A 23,583-nucleotide genomic window follows, 5' to 3' on the forward strand; every position below is an offset into this window, starting at 1 on the left:
ATATGAATTTTTTTTTTTTTTTTTTTTTTTACTTATGTTGTCTTTCATTTATCGTCTATCCCATTACAAATACATAGCCTAAGCTATTATCAAAGCAAGTAAAGTTTTGGCAGGAAGACCTTTATTTCTGTGGTGTTTATATAATTTTCTCATACACTAGTGCCTCTACTGCCTGGCGATGGTATTGCTCTACAAACATTGCTCTTCCACTCATAGGCCTGTAGCCTACAGATTAGCGCTAAATTTTTAATATCCACTTTGTCGTCGTTTGTGAAAGAAATTCCTGATTCCATTAGCCATTGTGATATTTTAGTGAATACACTACAAAAGATTGGGCTCATGTAAAACTGTACAAATGAGTAATGGAAAAGTGCTGTTTCATACACAAGTCATGACGATCAAATAATTTTCTGTCAGTCTACTTTTTTTTTTTTTTTTACACCGCGGATGCAATGTAAATTACATTCATGCCACGAGCTGGTGCTCAGGAGTGTGAATCTGATACTCAGGACTCACATGGTGAATGCAATCGTAGGGTTCTTGCCAGTTCTGAGTCAGACAGACTCAGACCGTGAAATCAACAAGTCCCAGATGCCAGAGGTTCACAAACTTATCAGACTATATATCAAACCAACTTTCCCAAGTACCACTTCCCACTGCACATACCAACTTTGTTCATTAATTGATAGTCACTGACTTAACCATGCAACAGTTCAGAAAGGCTAATAAACAACAACACAAGGCTACTATTTCAAAATCAAAGAACATTTTTACAGCTCAAGGTGGAGCTACTCAGCACCTCAACTGCTGACTTCAACTCTTCTTCATCATTAAAAGGTTCTTCTGACCTCTTCTGTCTATAACGGCAAAAGTCTGAATTCGATTGCGTTAAACGAACTCTAGCGTTATGGTCTGTTAGTCAAGATGTGACGTCACCCTACAAGGCTAATCATAGGCAAACTATTTTTGTACATCATTGTAATGTGTTTATATGCGATTTCTGTTGTCTGTTGTACAACAAAATAAATGACAATATTTGGATTGTTAGGCCTTCCAGCAAAGCTCTTGTGCACCACAAGCTGGGGCTTGGTGCATCATAACACAATAAAGGAATCACTGCTACAAGCCATTGCAATGTTTTATAAGTGCACAGGGTAGATTACAAACTAGAAATACAGAAGCCATCAACGGAGTCATATATGGGCTATGAATTAAATAATGCGTAGTGGCATGTACTCAGAGGGACTAGGCTACTGTCTGCTACATAAAGGAAAGACATGATGTGTGTAACATGAGCAGCATGTTAGCAGAGCGGCAGCAGCTCCAGCGCTCCGGGTCTCTACACAGGAGGCGCTCAGGCACAGCACAGCTCTGTAGATCACTTGTCTCCTTGAGTTACTCAGAGCCAAAATCCGAATCACTGTAGCTACAAACATAAATGCAAAAAATGAGACAGCAAGAGTAAAAATATGGTTTAAGTCATGTTTATGGGTGTCTAACGTGAAGTAAAATGTGTATATAGCAGTATCGATTAAAAAAGGAATGGTCAGATACGCATAATGAGGGAAAATGAAGAAGGTGAACGCTTTCTGGGTAGACATGTTTTTAGCCAAGGGTAAGAAAATTCATGAAATTTATCTGGCAATGAATCAGTAAAGTCAATGATAAAACTTATCTTTAGTCTGTAGCACTGTTCTTTTGGTCTGTCATTGTAAAGTAAGATAGTCCCTTAAAGTAGACCATGTATCTGTAGAGATATACTTGTTGATACAGCACACAGGAGGCCAGAATGTCCCTAACGTCTGCTGTCACGTGTCTTTTCGTCACCATTTACATCAGTCCTTTTCTGTCCTTTTCTCTAAAGGACTATAAAATACCATAAATGCACACAAAAACACTTCAGAAGAAACACAAGACATTTAGTAGACAAGTTCGGCAGGAGCTCAGTTTTTTTGTTTAACCTCACAGCTCAGATGGAGACACATGCTGTACACACACTCACATGATTTTCACCGAAACAACCAAACACTTTCTCTGAACCTGAACCATTTGAAGTCCTCTGAATTCAGTTGACTTTCACAAGCCTTTGGGAACAACGTAATGGGGGCTACAAGTGCTCAGCATTGACCCTTCCAATATCATAAGCTCCAACTTGCTTTGGCCGGTCACTGATTAACCAGAGTCTTGATAAGATCTGTTGGCTCAGCTGATAAGTCCTCGCGTGTCAAACACAAGAGGAGATCATTGACACTCGCACAGCATTATGAAACACCAAGTGCTTCTGCAGCAACCTGTCCTTTCACAGAAGTGGAAGGTTTGGATTGACTGATTGATTCTGGTCTCTCTTTCTGTGTGAGAGATGATCATTGCTCTCCAATTCCAACCCCATAACCTGTCTATCAGATTAAAACAGTCCTTCATAATCTGTGGAAATTCTGCAAATTCAGAACATGCATGTTGCACTATCTAGGAACAAAGAAAGGGGACTTTAGCTGACCGAGTTAACCCTTTTCACGTAAACTAATTCATGTTTTGCATGTTTCATATAATTTATATAAATTATATTTTGCATAGTTTGTACTTACTACACGGAGCTGTATCCCTTGTGGTCATCATGGGATCCATAGCGTATCCATGTGGTTGCCAGAGTACTGTATGATGGTTTTAAATCAACAAATAGTGTAGGATTACCACTCTTCTATATTTGTAATGCATGAGAGAGTCTTTAATAGATTTTAAATTCTGTCTTTAAAAAAAATTGGATTCCTTCAAACTAAATTTCTTCCACAGTCCTTATATCGTGCAAATATTCAAGTCTAATCCAAAATTTGGCAAAACAAATTGAAGCTCCCAGTCTCAGTTTGTCCGATTAAATTAGCATTTTACAAAATCTGTTCAGTGCAAAATTACACTGCAACTAGCAAAGAATAATTATCTTTGGATTACTTTGTCATGAAAATACTGTATTTCTACTGTCTGCATTGTTGAGATCATCCTGACAAAATGATAAAAGCATGATAACTTTGCAGAGTTGTAAAATCCTGTGAGTGAGCAGTACTAACCACTGTGCAGTGTCTTCACATCTGATAATCCTGGAACTATGTAATTTGTTATTGCAACTGGACTTGCTGGATCATATTTCATGTCTCAGAAACTGATAGTGCCTGATCGATATTTTTTATATACACAAGCTACTCATTTGGTATCATTTCTTTGAACAGAATCAGTAACAATACTATATTAAAACAAAACGGCTGTGAGGCTGCATCACTTCCAAACCACTGTCGTATAATATTTACGCCAGCAAACATGGACACGACCTGTCCGTGTTTACTGGCATGTGAGTGTTCACATTTGCACCGTGCAACTGTGCCATGTGCACACTTCCGCATCTAACATGAGAGAATGACATGGCAGAAAGGCAGATCCACTCTGGGATCTGGCAGAAGGGAAACGCTTTTCATCTGTAGATAAAAATACAGCAAGATTATCTCTTTGTGACAGAAGATTGCCACATAGCAGCAACATGAGTAACCTCTTAAAAACATTTAAAAATCAACATAAATAAAAGTCTTCTGCACCACCCTCTGTCCGATAAAAGATGTTGATGTAGGAGTTTTCAGAGAGGAAAGGCAGATTTTACGTGTCATGTGATTTGCCCTTTTTCTTTTTGTTAAAGAAATGACTATTGTTGAAAAATCACATACCTGTTAAAGAAATGATCAGTATTTGTATCTTTATCATAAAAAAAATTACAAAAAAGTATTGATATTTTATGGAATTAAAAAAGTTTGGTCCAATAGATTTGAAATCTTAATTAACCAATTATCCAGTGACATACACCTGGTGTGGTTGACTGTGTTGTTTGCTTAATGTTTATGTCCAATTTGACTCACAAGAAGACCAATTTAAACATGGTGAATTAATCAGTGATTCAGATCCTTTTTTTAATTTTTTTTATTTTGGGGAATTTTATATCCTGAAGCTTAGAAGCATCTGATTCAGCTGCAATTGTCTGGAAGATGTTTTGGCTAAAGGATTTAGATTTTGCTGATCTCTATCTGAGAGGAATTTAGGTTTTTCTTCCTGTTAAAAGAGTTTATTTTCTTCTCCAGCTGTTGGTTATTGGGGAATTGTTTGATTGTTGGGTTTCTTTGTATAATATTGGAAAGGGTAAGGGTTTCATTATGTTAAGTTCCCAAAAAATAACAAAATTAATAAAAATGTATCAAGCTTAGCGATAAAGAAGAAACATCACTGCAAGATAATTCAGACTTTCTAGAGGCAACCACATTCTACATCTACTAGAAACTCATTTGGAATGAGGAAAAAAATCAGTCTAACTAGTTTAGACTTGATGAGTGTTGCGCCATTTCATCTCCATACCGATCGTTTAGCAGGTTCCTAAACACTGAGCAGATCTGTCCCTGCAGCTCATGGCAGACAGTTACAGGTATGTATCTTCTGAGGCGGACAGCAGAAGCCTGACTGTTATTCCTGGGAGCTGGACGTGTGGTGGGAGCCAGGGGACATTCTGACATCAGAAGTTCAGACACTGAGATGCTGCCTTTGGGGTTTATGATTAACAGAGATTCAACTGGATAAGGCAGAAGCCAAACACACACGACATGTTTTTTTAAACTCCAGGAAATCATCCTGCTAACATCTAACCCTGCCCATCCCTCAGCCTTTCCAAATGCTCACACTTTCCCTCCCAGGGGAAAGGACTTTGATCTTTTATTGGATCTACGAAAGCCTTCATTCATAAATTCAATGGAAGTTCATTAATAAAGAAAAAGAAGAATAATCTAATAAAATAAGTAAGTAAGATTTTTCTCATCAGTGTTATTAATATAATTTACATCATTTATCAAAAATCACTTTCTTATACAGGCATATGTAAAAAAAAAAAAGATAAAGATTTAATCAAAGCTTTTCAAAACAAAAGCACACAGTTATTAATTTAGACTTCCATCTGCCACACCAATTACATTTTCTGATTAGTAATTCCTATTAATTTAGGAGACGGCGTATCCCTGCTGATTTGACTGAGGGCTGAAACTACAAGATTTTATAAAGTATTGTGAGAATAAATTACTTTAATGGATGGCAAATAGAAATGGAGAAAAAAAAACTTGTTACCTGCAACTTACCATTAAAATTAATTCCTCCTTCTGTGTAAGTAACAATCAACACCACGTTCTGTCCCACCGAGAATAGTCTAATTTGTGCACTGGATCAATATCTCTGACTGACTGGGCAAAAAAAATGCTTGGACAATGTTGATGAAGCCTGATGAAGCTTTTTAGGACTATTACAACTGAACTAATTTTATGGTGGAGGAAAACCTTCAGTTCCACCCTTTCTGGGTTTTTCTCAGTCTAACACACTTTCACCCACTTTGATTCACACAAACGTACGTGCATACTTTCACAAAAACACCTTAAATACATGCACACGAGCACATGGCTTACACGCATGCACAAGCTCAACACTCATGCCCACACATCTCCACTGCAAACAGACATTTTCATGTGAATTATACTTCCAGGCAGGGAGCAAAAAACTTTGCTTAGCACAGGTTGCCCTTGAGCAGATAACTCTGTTTGGTTTGCTAGATTTTAGACTTCATGTTCAGAGATGGCCTGGGAATTTAAATGCACTGGAATCATGTGGATCAACAGACTAAATACATCATGATGTAATTTTTACTGTAACTGTGCTTTTTATTAAAAAATAAAATTAAAGTCAATGAAGATGATGTTGTCACCAGCAAATCAAATTGATTTCTAAGTGATTGCACAACCGTGTTATTTAGAAATGTTACATTATATTAGATCACAGTGATTCTGTTTTAAGAGGAACTAAAATGTGTCCAAATTTAAAAAAAAAATACCAACAGATCTCAGCCGGGAAAACAGAAAAAAAAAAAATCCAAGGGTCACCGTTGGTGTTGTGGTATTCACAGGCCATCAATGCCCTCATTCTTTTACGGAGTGTATTACAACAATATTTAGAGATGAGGTCATCCTTTCCCCCCCATTAATTCTCAGGGATATTTATTCAGTGAAATGATCGTGATATCATGGTGTCACAGGATATGACCCAAAACAGCTCAGATGACATAATTGCTATCACCTGCCTGATGCCCAGACATTCCTGTGGCTGGTCGCCGTTGAGTCAGTGATAATCATCATCATACCAAAAACAACATACCGCACTGCAAGCACGCGAGAGTGGATTTCATCTTATTATGAAATGTGACAAAACTTCCCACCACCAAAGCTGAAAGTTCAACACTGCTGCAAAAGGATTTCCATGCAGACTATGCCTTCCTTGGCTCTCTCTGGGGGATTTCGTCTGGGTCATACTGACCTGAGGTCTTGAGGGAGTTGTACAAGTAGCAGCCGTAAAAAGGAGTGGGCAGTTTACTTGGTACAGCAGCAGACCTCACGTTTTAACTGCCGTGTAATTATTTTCTGTGTCGGAGTGGATCATTAGAAATGCATTAATGGCAGTCCTGTCGGTGTGTGTTTTGATACTTTTGGAGAAATGCCTCCTTGATTTCAAAGGCTACAGTGGTATGCTGCCATCTGCAGTTGTCTACATGGGACAGAGCTCTCTCTCTTAGTGTGTGTTTATGTGCATTTGGAAATGCAGGTGTAAGATGTTGCCGTTACTGTTCTCCTCTTAGCTGAAACCTCATTGACCTGTGTAACTGATTTGATCTTTTCTGCACGGGCTCGCAGTTACATTTCAAAAATCTGATATTTAAAAAACAAAAAACTCTACACTGTCTACTTTATGTTTGGTGAACGTCAAATACTTAATTCATCTAGTCATGACTAAATGATTTGCACAGCATGTCAAATGCATTTTTGTCCACCATTTTGATTTGTTTCACTACACCTCACACATACACACAATTTTTCATGGAGTTACCAATTTAATATATGTAGACTTACCAAAATTTTTTATATTTACCTTATTTGATTTTTACCGTGGTGCTCGACATGGCTAAAGCCATGTTGTGGGTGTAAATACAGGTTGGACGTCAGAACTTTCTTGCAAAATTTGGTTTGCGTCTTGTCGACAGGGGACACTCATTTTGAAACAGACTGTGTGGGCCTGGCTGATGTATGACATTTTGTCCCGACTAATAAAACGTGTGTGGCTTATAACAACCCATGTTTGAAATCACTACAATGGAAACCCTCTGAAAAATCTTTTTTAGTCACGTTGGTGAACTGTGCACAGACTTTACGTAATGAACTTGCTGAAATTGCCCCCACTGTCCCCTCTCATTTGCAAAATACCAAGAACCGTTGAACTCATGCTGTGAACTTTGGCCCAAAGAGAGCAAACAGTGATCATGACTACTTTATTAAATATTCTACTATTTCTTGCATATATCAAATGATTTATATGATGTCTTTACGTGTTATTAAACACAAACACATGCTATCAAAATACCATTTCCAGTGAATTTTCATACCTGCAGGGTGTTTTACAGACCTTTTGCCTGTTTAAAAATGTCCTGTCACTAGTGAATGGTGAATGGTTAATAGGGAGCTGTTGTCCAGCCTGATTGCCCAAAGGCCACATCAAGCATCTGCAGTTTGAAATGCCTCTTTAATGGGTCGATATAATGATCCACAGTGAGCTCTGCCTTTCTGATGAACAGAAGAAGTGCTCCTTTAAGAACTAGTTTTCTGAAATTGTTTTGAAAACTCTACTTCTCGGTTGTCGACTTGAAAGCCTCCGCAAATAAAAAAACAAAAAAAAAGAAAGAAAAAGAAGAAAAAACCTGCTATGCCGACATGCCCTGGAACAATGGGCACAAACACACCCAGGAGTGGTCACGCATGCCTCATCATGGCTCCAACAAAGGTCAAGTGTAGGTTACATGGAGCCGGCTGACCTCATTGTTAATTCTACCACAGTTAGTCTGCCCTTATATGTTTGACAGATTTATCAGGTCACAGCAGAGGGTCACAAAATGTTTAGTTTAAAGTTTAGTATCTTTCACAACTCTGATTCGCAAGTCTGACTCATCACTTTTGTTGATGATGATAATATTTTACTCACAAGAAAAATTGCTGAGATGCAAGTTTCCCAACTGAAAACGACCAAGTTCAAGTGCCATCGTACACATGGACAGTCAGACAGGTTTAAACAAGTCCTGTAGGCGAACAAACCAGAAACTCAAATCAACGTGTACACGTACAGTAATATGGCTCAAATATTTTTTTCAATATCTAATGGACTTGAAAAAGGCGAATCATTTTTATCTTCCTTATCGCTTACTCATGAGACATCGATATTATTTAAGTAATTTTGTCTTATTAGAAACTTGAGTCTTTGCATGTGTAATGCTAGCTTAGCATCTTAGCAGGCGACCAAAACACTGCAATAGGAAAGATTAAAAGTCAGCAACAATGACAATAACAATGACTGAAAAAAAAAAAAAAAAAAAAGAAAATAAGGTTTGTTTTAAAAAAAAAACCTGAAAAAAAAAAATCACATCAGATGCTACTTGCAACTAGAAGGGGACTCAGCAAACGCAGACGTCTGCCAAGACCAATAGTCCATTCTTCCACGATGTACAAATTTGCAACCAAAAAAAAAATCGAAATGTCTGTATGTATTTCCAAAACTATTAGAATGATGCAAAATAAACCTGTGCCTTGCCTCACACCTCAGCTGATCAGTTAATTATCAGTAATTTATCAGTCATCACTTCATTCTACTGGACTTCAAGAATTCAAAATGTCCTAGCTCACAATGTTAATGAAAGTGAAAAAGAACTAGGTGCAACAAGTTCTCATTCCCTGGGTGTCAGGGAAAGCCATTTACATCTCAGGTGGAAAAGGTGTCATGTGTCCTTTGCATCTATATGAGACACTTAATGTTTTGGCATCAAAAATGACGTGGTTATTGTTAGGAAAAGATTACGGTTTGGGTTAAATGTGACACACTAGCAGTTTGGTTAGGGTTTGACACAAAGACTGCTTGGTTAGGAAAAGGTTGTAGTTTTCACCCCTTTGTACTTTGTCACATTATCTTTTTAAACTTGCCTCATCATAGTGCATAACACGAAGTACCTTGTGCATATGTCTTAGATGCCAAAGGGCATCTTGTGTGTATCGCTTTAACCAAAGGGTAGTATTCAACACACTGGGAACGAGAAGTGCCCAGTAATTCTGATCCACCCCAGATTTTATATACTCGCAGTCCAACATTTTTTTTTTTTTTTTAAATCCCTCGAACATTTTTAGTTCAGTATTTATGATCATAACAGATTAAAATCCACAACATAGAGTACTGTAACTAAAGGTCACCTTGATGACCTTACAAACTAAACTATGCAGTCTGAAATAGCAATGCCAAATTATAGGTTAACTATTGTTTGCATGCAACCCCACATTCAGTGTCCTGCACAAGCGGAGGGACAGAAACTAATGATTTTACAATAGCATAATACAATAGCTCTGTCCACACAAGCTTCCGGAGTAGACATGTCTAAGCATGTGCCATATGATCCATGTAATGGGATGATGGTCAACTGGAGAGAGAGCACTCAGATGTTTTTATGGGGCTTGCAGCATTAGCATACTAAAGCCCATTTGCAGATGGAAAACTAAATTCAGCTGTGCACAAGTATTTCCTGAATGTCTCTATGAATAAAATCGTCCACCATACTGCCATTGCAGTCGAATTGCAAGTAGCGGAATTCTGGCCACATAAAGTTACCATTATAGAGCTGAGGATCTCTCTCATCCTCATTTGATGGAGAAAAATAACATGAACTGTGGCCACAATGCCACAGCAGACAGGCTACTGTAGACTGCGTACGTCAGTCTTCATTTTACAGTAGCACGACGAGAACACATTCAACCCTTTCAATCACTCCGTTTTGGCGGGCGATCATTGAAGCCAGAGCTCACACACTGAAAACTACCTGCACTGTAAAAAGAATGACGCAAACATTCCTCACAATTTCCTCCACAAAAAACATAATAGAAAAGGCAAAATCAAAATATTATTTTTTTTCAAAAGCCGCATGCTGATTAGTACTTAAAGTCAAGTGTTGGACGGTGGCAACAAGTGGTGACCTAACATAATGACATCATCTTATTTTGACAGTTGCCCCATTTAATGTGGAAACGATTAAAGAGGAAGACAAAGAGGGATTTCACCCATTACCCATTAAAGTTAACCACCAAATTACATGGGATTTTATAGGCCATAAATAAGAAAATGCTGCTGGATTTTGCCCTCCTCTAGCCACTGTTCAAACTCCCCTGTGAGTTTGTGTGCCTGCTGCCAAGCTCAGGGGGAGAGACTTCGCCACGGGACTCACCCGACTCACCGCTGTAGACGCAGCACACCAGTACAGAGTTAGCAGAGGTTTGAACAGCAGACGGGGTATAAAACACTCGCACAGACACAAACACATGCACTCATTCACTTTCAACATATTGTACTAAATTCAAGCCTATCATATTACAGTCCTTTCTTGGCCAGCCACCCCTGGCAGGGATCATGTTAACAGTGCCGACCGTTGAATGCTGCAATTCCTGGAAAGTGATGGGCAAGCTTTTTACAGTTTATTATCTCACGCAGCTCCCGCTCATCCATCCATGCAGCCATCACAGCAAAAGATCTCTCAGCACTTTCACCATTGCAACGCTCATTCTGTAACCCATTTGGTTGCGATTTACTACCAAAGACGTTTACAGCAAATTGCCCCCCTTTCCCTCTCGTTCTAACCCCTCCCCCACTCATTCCCCTCCCATTCTGATCTGCATTATGGTATTTCATTGTGTTTTGTTTGTTTCACCGTGACTCCTTTCATCTCCCAGTCTGTCTGGCCTCATATCATTTTTAAAGTGGACCCAAATGCTTTCCCTGGCAGATCCTAACAAGCACTTCCAGTAAGTCTGAGACATAAATCGAATATTTGAAAAAAGACAAATAAATACAAGTGTAAATATCCTCTTGGAAATGGCCTTAGCAACTTCTGTGTATAATTAGGCTGTCGTCTGTGAGTGTGCGCATATGTGCCTGTTTGTGTGTGTGTGCCTGTTAGTCTGTGTGTGTAAGGGTGGGGAGAAAGTGGGGGTTAGATGCAAGATGTTAACAATTGTGTTTGTGTGTCTGTGTTAGTGTGCGGGTGACTAAATGCCCTTTTTAACCAATGTGTGAAATGTTCCTAGCGGGGCTGGAAATGACTTAGAGCCCCCGAGGTGATGGTAAAAGGGTCTTTTCCGTATTCGCAGACGTCACGCCTCTTTGGATGACCATCCCCTGACCACCCAACACCCCCACACCTCCAGCACGAGCAACATTTGACTAACAAAAACTATGGGCTGCCATTTAACTAATGGCTCAGTATCTAACTGATTCACTGCCTTCTGACTGTGATACCAAATTAGCTTCCAGGAACACAAGAGACTGAGGGATAGAAAAAGAGAGAAAGAATGACATATTTGGCAAGATGATTCAGAGAAACCAATACATGTCTGGCATCTGTGAATGTCATAATCATGATGAGATGATGGGGCAACCCCTCAGTTTATTCCTCTGTTGTTTGTTTACACATATGTATGTGTGTGTGTACGTGAGTTTGATCGTACAGCGGAGTGTTTTTTATGCCAGTGTCGCCAGTGAGTTGGCGCGTTTACTGTGTTTATATGTGGGTATTGTGTCTGGACTGAGTGGTCATTGTATTCCAGACATGTGGTATATTCAGTGCAGAGTGATTCACTCCTACCAGCATCTGTTGTCTACCTCTGCAGTCTCTAAGAGGTCTGATTAACACCACACACAAGTGACCCATCCGGATCTGACCACACCTCCAGAAATACATCAGAGACAACAGGATAAAACCAAGACCAAGAGGAAGTAATCATCCCTGTTGCAAATAACACGCATCCTATCACAGGCAAAAACTTTTTTACTGAACTTAACAGCGAACCAGATTGTTTTATTTTAATATTTATGGTTGATTTCCCAGGTATCATTATGAACATTTACTTCATAGAAATACAGTGGTAATTTTAACTCTTTGATTGCTGCTCATTTTCACAAAGAAACAAAAAACATTATTTCCTCTGCAGTTTTCTTTTCTGTGATTGGAAATGAATCTAAAATTGTGTATTGTAAGATTTAGATTTAGATTTTGGTAGCAGTTGCATTGCAAATTTTAATTTAGCCCCCAACTCAACCTAACTTTTACTGAAACCGCCATTAAATCTTCAAATTTTCTTTGTCATTTAATAATTAAGGCTTTAGCAAAATGATTAATGCTACTTCTGAATTTCCAGGTTTTAGTACTTTTGGAAGTAACTAAATTACTTTGTCAGATCAAATAACACAATAACAATTAATAAAACTGAAGAAGTTGGCTAATTACACTGTACTTTGGTTTTGCTTATAAATAATAATGGGCAACTGCGGACTGTTGAAAATAAATTAAATCCATTCCTCCAATTTCCTGTCTGGCACCCTCCAGAGAAGGAAAGAGAGTTGAAAACTGACCAGGCAGAAGCCACTCGTATCGCATTCTAGGATTCCGAGTGGCATGTGTGTCAGCAGAAGGGGATCCTGCACCAGCCCCTGTGTGCACCAGGACGTCAAGTCCGTCAACCCTGCAGGTTACTGGGATCGCACCACTTAGATGGAGGTGCTGGAGGACACAGGGTCATCCAGTTGGGAGCAAAGCCCAGACCAGGGGGTCTCATCTGGCAAGGGCAACTGCCGGTCCTCGCCAGGGATGGATGATGGAGAATGAAAGGTCATGGCCCTCCGCGACCTGGAAAAGGAAGAAGGGCATGCTGATACCCAATAGAAAGCTTGGCAAACCGGGCCTGGAAGGCAGGCAGGCAACACTAAAATAATATACGCAGCTATGTATGCATCAATAAGAGAATCGAGGCAGACATTTAAAAGTTTCCAGAATAAATACTTTTTGCATGTAGTAAATAAATTGATAGCCATTGATAGAAGGAACTAGAAGCAGTAACAAATTTCCAGTAACTTTCACAACACTGACGACCGAATGCAGTGAATGAAGTGCAGCTTTATCATTTGTCAAATTCATACCTTGGTCTTAGAGAGAGACAGCCAGGAGGATGTTAAATCTGCCGGCTTTGTGCCATTGAGTGTTGCCATTCATAACAGATATAAAACTTTTGCCTTAGACATAGTCGGATGACACATCACACAAAATAGCTAGTTTGAAGTTTACTGAACCCTTTTTAGTCCTCTAAATAGTCAAACACATTCACAAACCTTACCTTTGTGTTCGTCAGACAATCAGGCTATTGTTAGAAACACCCATTTTAAAATGTCCCTGTTTTGTTTTGTGTTTTATCATATCTTAGTGAGAAGCCTCCCTCTGTCCTAATTGTTGGCTGCGGTTTGTCGTTAACATAAACGCAACACTTCCTTCATCTGTTTCACATTAAAAACCTTCCAGTGGTTGTGACACATAATCCGTTCCCCAGAGTGCTTTTATTGTGAAATATCTGTGGTGTAACATCTATAGCTTAACAACAATGACAAAAGAGATCATGCAAGCCACTGGTCAATATTCCCGCAAGTTCTCCTTTGCCTTTATTTTGAAGTTTTTACATTTGTCCAACACAGAACAAATGGCTGTTGTTGATAATGCTCTCAAACAGGAACAAATAACATTCAAGGTGCCAGGCAGTTGTTTTTGCTCATGTTTATGCCTCTCAAGTTTTTCACACATTAACGTAAGTGATCTGCATTGCCATGTGAGGGTGATCAGACAATGTGAAAAACAGCGTGCTGTGCACGCCTCATTTCCTCCAGAAGCTGTTTAGTACAAACCAATTGTATACTCAGTTTAAAAGAATGCCCTTGCGTGTTTGCATGTTTAGGGAAATACCAAAATTTCATAGCACTGCTCATGCCAATCTTTCTGCTGTTATAAGAATTTAGCCCACAAACAGTGATGTGGGGTGTGTTGTGGTTTATTCTGCTTGTAAATCTGCTTTATCATGTTGTCTTGGTTTTAATCAAAATATGATCTGCAGAGTCGTTGTTAATGTTGACCTGCTTGTTGACGTTTCAAGTAGGATTTGTGGGATTACTTGAAATAAATGAAAACATTTTGTGAGCTCAAAACTGGCTTCTTGGAAGCAGACATATTAGCGATGGAGTGAAAGAAATGCAGGACAGGACACAAGAATACGTTGTTACTGGATTGTTCCAGTTTCTACATTTGATAAATCCTACTGCACATGTTCGCACTTTCAGGAAGCTTATCATTAAGGGATCACATTTCACTCTGTTTAGTCATCATTATGCTGATGATACTGGCTTTCCCTTTGATGTTGTAGGTTGCCAATACATCACCATAAGCGCTCACAGAGATGCTGCCTCAGTCAGCTGCTTCCATGAGATCTGGGGAAGATCAGTCACAAGCCCACGCAGATGCAAGTCCTTGAGGAGGCCATGAAAAAAGGCAGCAGTATTTATCCCACTTGTGGCTGTTTTCAGGACTGGGAACAATGCTGTCTTTATGGTGTGGTTTTATCTCTCTCCGGCCACAGCCGAGAATGGTTGCTGTCTTGTGATGGCCACTGCATAAATCAGTTTTCGTGCTCTCGCTTGGCAGCGTAGTCAGGCGAGAGTTAGATAAGACTAGTACAGGGAAGAGGAGGGGACAGAGGGGCTGTTGGAGGTCATGAGGACAGATAGATTGAAAAATTGATAGAGGGAGTACAGAAAAGTGAAAAGGGGGAGTTACAGGAACGAGGAGGAGACCTGGCTATTAAACACTCAGGACAGTGTGTGCTTTTAAGAACAACTCATCCCTCTAACCACCTCAGCTCCTTCTGAATAACTTACCATAAATAGAGCTTTCTAATCGACTTATTCATCAAAGAAGGGTTTCATTCTGCCTCACTGTGAATGACGGAGAATGAGGTGTTCCTCCAGATTACAACTCCTCAACTTGGTCTTTGAGGATTACGGGGAGTAGAATGCAGTACAATGGAGTCTGCACAGATAAGTACTCACAGGAATCAGCAGAGGGGCAGATGAAAACATGCTTTTCTGCCCATGTATTTCTAGCGTCTCCAAGCCGTAGCTGGATATAACTGTCTGAATAGCGAACCGAGATATTTAACTCGGCTAAGGAGATTACTTTTCTAAACGGCTTTAAGTGGCTCAGTCAACATTTAGACATTTTTTTTTCCTTCTCAGACAAACTGTACTGACTCAGATAATAACTGCTGATTAACATCCAAGAGCTGAACAAAGCGCATTTATCAGATTCATTCACAGAAATGTGGATCGCAACTTGTGCGCATGCTTGTCTCAATGTGTGTGCACAAATGGAAAAGGGGGGAATGAGGGGGGGGCTCCTTGATGCATCAGTAACCCTTCATTAAGGCTAGAAAACACAAGCAAAGTGAGGAGACAGGCCATGCTTTGTTAAGCTGCCGAGGGACTTAAGTAATGCTGCTGAGCGTGTGTGCTCAGTGGATCAGTCTTAACTGTCTTTGGCGTTGATGAGATTTATCATAAAAGCGTAATGTCATAACCATATCATCAACACAATGGCTCCTTACGATTAAAAGATTTGGTGTGCCAAGATCTTTGAAGTCTCAGATGAAGCTCTGAAACATTATCCTGACGCGAGTGAGACATCAACACACTGATTCATGAGCTATTGGAAAAAAAACTAAAAACAATACAAAGACTGAAAGGTATGTTTAGTGAATGGGGAGGTTCGTGCCCACAGAAACCTATAAGGTGCATTCTTATTCCCCTCACTTCATCAGTGTGCGCATTTCTCTGATTGTTCAGTGTCATGTCAGAACAACGCGAGGCACACAGCTGTATTGGCAGTGGCGTTATCACAACCTGCTACACAGCACTACAAGGAAACAACAGCTCTTTTGTGAACATGTGTGTTTATGCGAGCTAGAGAGACAGGGAGTGTTTTTTGGCAGACCTTATTACCATACAGCCCCTCTTTAATCCTGCCCTTCCTCTCTCCACCTATATGGCTGCATATCCTTTAGCCCGGCTACAGATAGAGAAGAATTTGCCGTGGAGGAGAGGGCGATCAGAGGGCGAGTAATTGAAAACACAAAGAGCACCGACTCAGAGAGCCCAGCTACCAAGGGAAGGTGCTGTGTGTGTGTGTGTGTGTGTGTGTGTGTGTGTGTGTGTGTGTGTGTGTGTGTGTGTGTGTGTGTGTGTGTGTGTGTGTGTGTGTGTGTGTGTGTGTGTGTGTGTGTGTGTGTGTGTGTGTGTGTGCCCATGTGTTTGTGAATGTGTGTATGTGTCTCTGTGAGAAAGGCCTGATGAACAAAGGTTTGAATTGCGAAAGAGACAAACTCACTCTGCGTGACATCTGACTAAATACTTTCATTGTTTCTCCTGCTGAAAACAAGTATCAAGTATCGCAGCCGGGAGTGCAAAGAGACAACGTTCTGTGACCTGCCTTGTTAATTTACTCCAACGTGTGCTCTCTGCTAAAGGGTATTCGCTGTTGCCGGTCAATTCCTAATTTCAAGTCTTGACATTTGCCAGTGAACAAACTGCCACTGGGCTGAGGTAACTAGTTGTTGTGAACCAATTTTTTTTAAATTTACTCGATATGAGTGGAATCTCACTTGTGGTCAGTCTTGTTTTGAGAACCCTACTCTGAGAAAATTGCTTAATTTTCTAAAAGCACTTTTACCGAAAATGAAGAAAAACTGGAAATAATTATCTCAACTGCTTCAGAAAATGAGGATGTGAGTCGAACGCCAATGCGAGTGTTTCTTGCCATTTTCTTGCTGTGTGTATGTCTGTGCCCACATGCTGTGTAACCCTGTGTGTGTTTCAGTGTCTTTTAACACCAATTCACCAGCGGCAAGAAGAGAAAACAGTGTTTGAACACTGTTTATTCATCTGAGAGGGTAAGACAACGTAACCCTGTGCGCTACTACTTGGAAGCATCCTCAGGCCTCTTGGAAGGATTTAGTACTCAGAGAAAATGCAACTGATACCGGGGAGAACTTGAGGTTTCCTTCACCGAGGTCTGAAATATGCTCCCGGCATTCAAGCCACGAGGATGAAAAGTTATTGGACCACGGGGCTAATCTACATAAAAAAATCTGTGGCTATATGGTTGAATTCTATACTCCTCGTATCACATTTCAAATGCCTCCAGTGCTTGAGTGCAATTCAGTGTTTGGTTGATTGTTTGGGGCTGTCTGGGCTTTCAGTCATATGGCAGTGCTCCTCAGGACACAGGCCAAACTCATAGCATATGTTGGAAGAGTATGACAGGAGTTCAGTGAGTATGTGTTTTTGAAGTGTACACACACAGATACCCACACACTGAGAAATGGCCTTTGTTTGAACGATATGTTTTTTGGCAAGCATTCACACACATTCATGAATAATGAATGCATGTGTGTGTGTTAACATTTGCACAATGACACACACACTTTCTCTCGTTGTGAGCTTTACACATACTTAGTCACACACAAAACTCAACAAATAAACACAGACACTGGGGGCAATTTGTCTTGATTTTGTAGTCTTTGAACAGGAAGGTCAAAGATTTCTGATAGGTTGATCAGGACACTGATATTGTCTATCTGCATCATTTGTGTGAATGGGCTTTTGGATGTGTGTGTGTGTGTGTGTGTGTGTGTGTGTGTGTGTGTGTGTGTGTGTGTGTGTGTGTGTGTGTGTGTGTGTGTGTGTGTGTGTGTGTGTGTGTGTGTGTGTGTGTGTGTGTGTGTGTGTGTGTTTCCATCCCACATTGTTGCAGTCTTCTGCCAAAGACACAGCCATGTAAGGTAATTCACCCATCCTGGACGTGTGTTTTTGTGAACATTAATATCTCAAACATCTGTGCATGTCTGTGATTGTGACTTGGCAATCTCTGTAAAGTTTGCTGTGGACCCTGCGACACGATCAAAAACATATTTGTGCCAACCTTATCTTAAGAGTGGCTTTTATCCGCCATGCTGACTGCTGCTCTGGTATTTTTCTGTTTCTCATTCTTTCTTCCCCTCTCTCCTTCCTCCTCTTTTCCCTCCATCACCAGTCTCAAGGATTTCCTCTATTATTCACTTGTTTTTCTCCCCTTCTCCCTGCTTTCCCTCTCACTCTCTTTCTCCTTTTCTTCTGCTTGTAGCCTGTTTTGATTCAGGATGTGCCAGTTTGGGTGGTGAGGATGGAGCTCCCCAGACCCTGGAGGGGTATTGGAGCCCTAGGAACATTGGTCTCTGCCTCTCCATGCGTCGGCATTGTGAGCATGGGCTAATCGTTAGAGTGAGGCCTCAAAGAGAGATGACAAAAGGTCACAGTGGGTCACTTTGGCGTCCTAACATAAAAGGAGTTCCCAGTTTCAATGAGGATTAATCAAAAATTCCATTGACTGCAACACTATGGGAACTCCCTGCATCTTATACATGGGAATTCCCAACACATATGAAAGTGCCTCCTCTCCTCTCCTCTCCTCTCCTCTCCTCTCCTCTCCTCTCCTCTCCTCTCCTCTCCTCTCCTCTCCTCTCCTCGCAGGAGCAATCACAAACACACAGGCATTCACACAGACAAACTCTGCCTGAGTTGACTGTCGGTAGTACTAACGGTATCCTGACTAACGGTCTGTGTGTGTGTGTGTGTGTGTGTGTGTGTGTGTGTGTGTGTGTGTGTGTGTGTGTGTGTGTGTGTGTGTGTGTGTGTGTGTGTGTGTGTGTGTGTGTGTGTGTGTGTGTGTGTGTGTGTAAGTGAGCGGTTGTGTGTGTGCGTGTGTTTATTTGTGAGCGCGTGTGAGAGAATTAAAGCGTCTGTGTGGCCAAAGACAGATTAAGGTCCTGACAGCAGAGTTTATTTCGAGGTTAATGTGTCAGGTAATGAACAGTGTGCACAGCTCCGCGTTGTTATGAGGTGAGATCCGACATGCCGTACCCCTAAAGTCAGCTTCAAGTGTGTGCTCTGTCATGGAGGATAATAAACTGGGATCAAAAATCAAGCTTTTGTCTCACATCAGATGAATACACTAAGGATGCAGAATGGAGAGAATGAGATGACTGAATGGAAGGACGACAGGATTACTGAACCATGGCTGTGCCCTCTGTATAAATGGACTGACTAACGGGGGCGGGGGGCCACATTCGACGCCTTTGTGACCTTAAGGCTATGACACAAAATGTGTACTCAGTTCCAGTGATCTCTGGTCTTTACTTTGCGCAGAGGCTAGCAGCGGGGTTCTGCATGACTAGCTTGGCACCCACTTCATGTCATGGGCAGTACTTAATAGCTTCATTCCTGCCTGGCAGTAAAGCTTTATGTGCCCATACATCCAAGAGGTCATTACGACAGACGCAGGATTCTTGTTGTCTTCCATGTCATAATGAACACGTGAACTTCAAACACGTTCCTCTGACACGATGGGTCGATCATGCAGAACCGAGTCCTATTCAGGTCCATTCCTGGAGCCTTCATTGTTTTTGACATGTTTTTTCATACTTGATGTCTATGGATAAAGATGAAGTTGTAGCACCTGACAGACTGCAGACTAATGACAAATCTTCCAATCACAGACAAAACATCTTTTCTTTCACCTCGGCTTGATGTTGATTGTTAGGAATGGTCACATCTGATTGATGTTTTTTTTTTTTAATAATAAATAACACATCAATTCTTGAACCTTGTAATATCCCACCTGTAAAATTATGTGTAATGAGTGTTATTTCAGCTTAAAAAGTTTAACCATAATGCCTATTTTTATCAGATAATGACTGATTCATACCTCAATTATATATTCTCATAATTTTTAACATTTGGTGGCATTATGTAAAAGGCAGGAGGAACCCCAAAGGAGCCACTCAAGCACTCAGAAGTGTGATGGCCCAAATGAAGACTACACAATGGTCAGGTTTGACGAAGAATCTGTTTACGGTAATAGATTGTTTTCTTCCAAATTTCCACGCAAATCAGAATGAAATCTGGAAATCCTTTGCTCAGCCTGTTGAACTAAAGGCTCCGGGGAGTCCTGCACACATGTGTGTCACTGATTAATACTGCAGGCTTTCCCAAAAAATGTGAGGCAGAGGAAAAAAGAAAACACCAACTATCAAAAGGAAAACACAGATTTCCCATCATCCTCCTCTCTGTTTCAGGCCAATGGTAAAAGTTCTGGGAAGTGTGTGTAAATAGTGAAGTTGGTGGTCATGATCTAATGGCCGACAGCGTACAGAATAGGTCACTCACTATCACGTGGGCGTAAGCAGCCTTGATAACAAAGACGATAATGTGCTATAATTGTGATGCCAAAAGCTGTTGTCCATGCAAAGCAGAGATAGAGCATACTGGCATGCCGGGTCACAGAAATGGAGGGAAATGTGCTGCCTCTGATACAGTTACGGACAGGAGTGATACTGTGCCCCCTTTGTGCACTCGAGGCTTTGTCGGGTGCAGAGATAGGAAATGGGGCCCTGTAATTCCATGGCACAAGGGCAGGCAGGCACAGAGTGTGAAAAGAAAGGGGGCGGACCTGAGCACCGGCATATGTTACCCATCAACGGAGAGAGCATGGTGATAATCAGGGCTGGGCTTTGATTACATTTGATGGCATTCTTACAGTGAGTGCTGTGAATAATGTATTATTACATACAGTAACATGCTGTGTTGCTAGGTGGCCATGGTTACATTACAGTACCATTCATGCCCACTTTTTTTTTTTTTCTAGATCATCAGCTCAAATGGGAGGGACCCTCTCATTGAACTATGCAAGACCCCCGAAATATTTGTTTGCTCTTCACTATTCTCTGTTCCCCATGATATTATTTTTCCCACGAGATGTAATCTGTTGCCTTTTATGACCCCTATTATTGTATTGCTTTATTTAATATCCTCTCAATCTGTCTGCACTAGTTTACAATTCAATTTACCGCAGACTTTCACTGAGAATAAGAACAGATGAGCAGTTGACACAGAAATACAGAAACACCAAACTGCACAGTAATGAACAGAAATTTGGACAGAATATTGGACAGCATTCAAAATAACATTCAAATAACATGTTTTTGTTTTGGTTTTCTTGAATGATGGTAAAATGGCAAGCTGTGACAATAACGCAACCAAGCCTCAACCTCAAGTGTTAAAAGTCATGAGGAAAGATTTTACTGTGCGAACACAAAAAGATAAAAGAATAAGAGAGACCATGGTAGAAGAAAACAAATTGAAAGAAAGAATGGCAGAGACACACACGTGCACATACAGTACACACACACACACACACACACACACACACACACACACACACACACACACACACACACACACACACACACACACACACACACAAAGGACAAACAGCTTTTGTTTCTGTCATGCGAGGCTCAAAGAGGCAGAGAGAGACTTTTTGGAAAAAGGGCTGTGGTGTTTTCCTCTCCAAAATCACTAGGGCTCATTAGAGAAGACATTTCAGAGCTGGAAAAGAGCACATGACACATCACACTTCAGACAGCTGACCTATTTACAGGGTGACTTGTAGCATATCTATAAAACACATTACAGTCCCGTCACCAGGGACTGGTCCATACAATTGGGGGAAAATATGAACTAATCATCTTCTGAGGTTACGTACAGGGGAAGGGAGGAGGGGATGATTTAGCTGTCAAAGAGAGAATAACAGGAGCTCAGACACATCAAACACACTTCAAATACAAGTGACGCACACATTCACACCCACTCAGACAAACACACACTCTTACTTGTGTGGCGTGTATCCTCCGTGTACTGAATGTTTGATATATCCATATACTTTATATGTGTACGATTCTGCAGGCGCCTGCTTCCAGTCTCCGCACCGCAAGCTCCCAGTCCGAGCTGATGGCTTCCATGTGTTGTGTATCAGTGGTGAAATTTACCTTTTTCATGGAAAAGGAAGGGCAACCCGACACAGTGGCATCCCCCAAAATGTCTCCTTCTGCGAAAAAGCCACCATAGAAAAAGAAACTATAAACCATTCGGTTAGATGACGTCATACATTTTTGGGATGGGTTTCCCCAGTGGTAAACTCAGTATTGCAAAGTATTAATCAAAGAACTGTCTAAATTTCTGCAATCATTAGGGCCGGTTTTAGGCACAGGCCACCTACACCTAGAGCGCCACCAGCTGGAGGGGCGCCAGAGAGGAGGAATGAACATTTGCTCCTGGTTTACTTAAAGTCTACTTGACGCTGAAAAACACAAAAGCTGCTCACACGGCACTAAACACTTGATACTGAGGAGACTACAGGCAGATAGTAGAGGGACACTTCTGCTGGGGACTGACTGTCAATAACTGTCACGGTTTTGGTCCGTCTTCTTCACCTACATGTGGTTTGCTCTTGGTGTTACTCCCTCTACCTACCTCTTGCTCTTAATGCCTTGGTCTCATGCCTGTCATGCCAATCTCACCTGTTCCGTGTCTCCCAATGTGCCCCAGCTGTAGTTGCTTTACAATAAAACTCCAAGTCAGCCACTACAGCTTTGCCATATTGTCAGAAAAGTCAGCTTCAAATCAACACCTTTATGGATTACCTGTTTTTGCTGATCATTCTACCAGTGTCTCAACTTGGACTACGTACTCCCTCCTGTGTATCAATTTTGAACTTTGTGCATCCACTTATTCTTGCAAGTAAAGTTATTTTTGTTTTCCCCATTTTTGTGTCATTGGGTTGTACCATTGGGACCTAAATCTGCAGAGTTGTGACAATAATCTGCTGCCTTCCCCACCCAATATTATAATATAATCCACACAGGGATAAACCATTTCCAGGATTTAAGCCATTGCATGTGTAAAAATGTATAGGTTTTGTTTTACTCCATTTTAATATACATGTGGGAATATTTGCGTACCTTCTACATATTTTCCCACAGCACAGAAGCAAGTACTATATGTTCTTATCTTTCCTTGTATCAGCAGTGAAACTCCATCACTTCCTCAGCTCTTTCTCGTTCCCACCTATCCAGTTCAGTCCAGTTGTGTTTTGAAAGGGTGGTTATATTCACTGTTATTGTATGATTTCACAGAACCTCTCCTCCCAGCCTTTGAAGCGAGGAAGAGCTGACCGAAGCTGAGTGATCCCTGCTGTAAGCCCCAGTCTGGGCAAGACCTGAGTCAGTCCCACCACCAGGATTCTTCTCCCTCTCTCATACCTAGCCACATTCTTCCTGCCCCTTCATGTAACTGGAACAAATTTATGTCAGCCCAACAGATTTTCAGGGCACTTTTGAGGCGCACACAAGGCCGCTAGCCGGGTGAAGCTGACCCGAGGGTATTTGTCCTGATTGAGGCCTTTGAAAATAAACAAGAGGACAGAGGAGCTTAGTCTTGTGAAGTGGTGAGATTTCAGGGGCAGAGGAAAACAACAATTACCCATGGCATTATGGACATTAAGTGCTGAATGAGAGCTGTTCAGAGGTAGGGCTCTCTGAGTAAATAAGCAAAGTGGGGGATACTATCTGTGTGCTGCGGACGTCGATGAAAGGGACTAATAGGAAAACATAAATAAACTTTATCTGACTCGGCACTGACCTCTTTTGT

The sequence above is a fragment of the Brachyistius frenatus genome, unplaced genomic scaffold (assembly GCF_029030835.1).
Source record: "Brachyistius frenatus isolate BFR_SWC_R1_liver_20210118 unplaced genomic scaffold, ASM2903083v1 Contig_39, whole genome shotgun sequence".
Classification (NCBI taxonomy): Eukaryota; Metazoa; Chordata; class Actinopteri; family Embiotocidae; genus Brachyistius; species Brachyistius frenatus.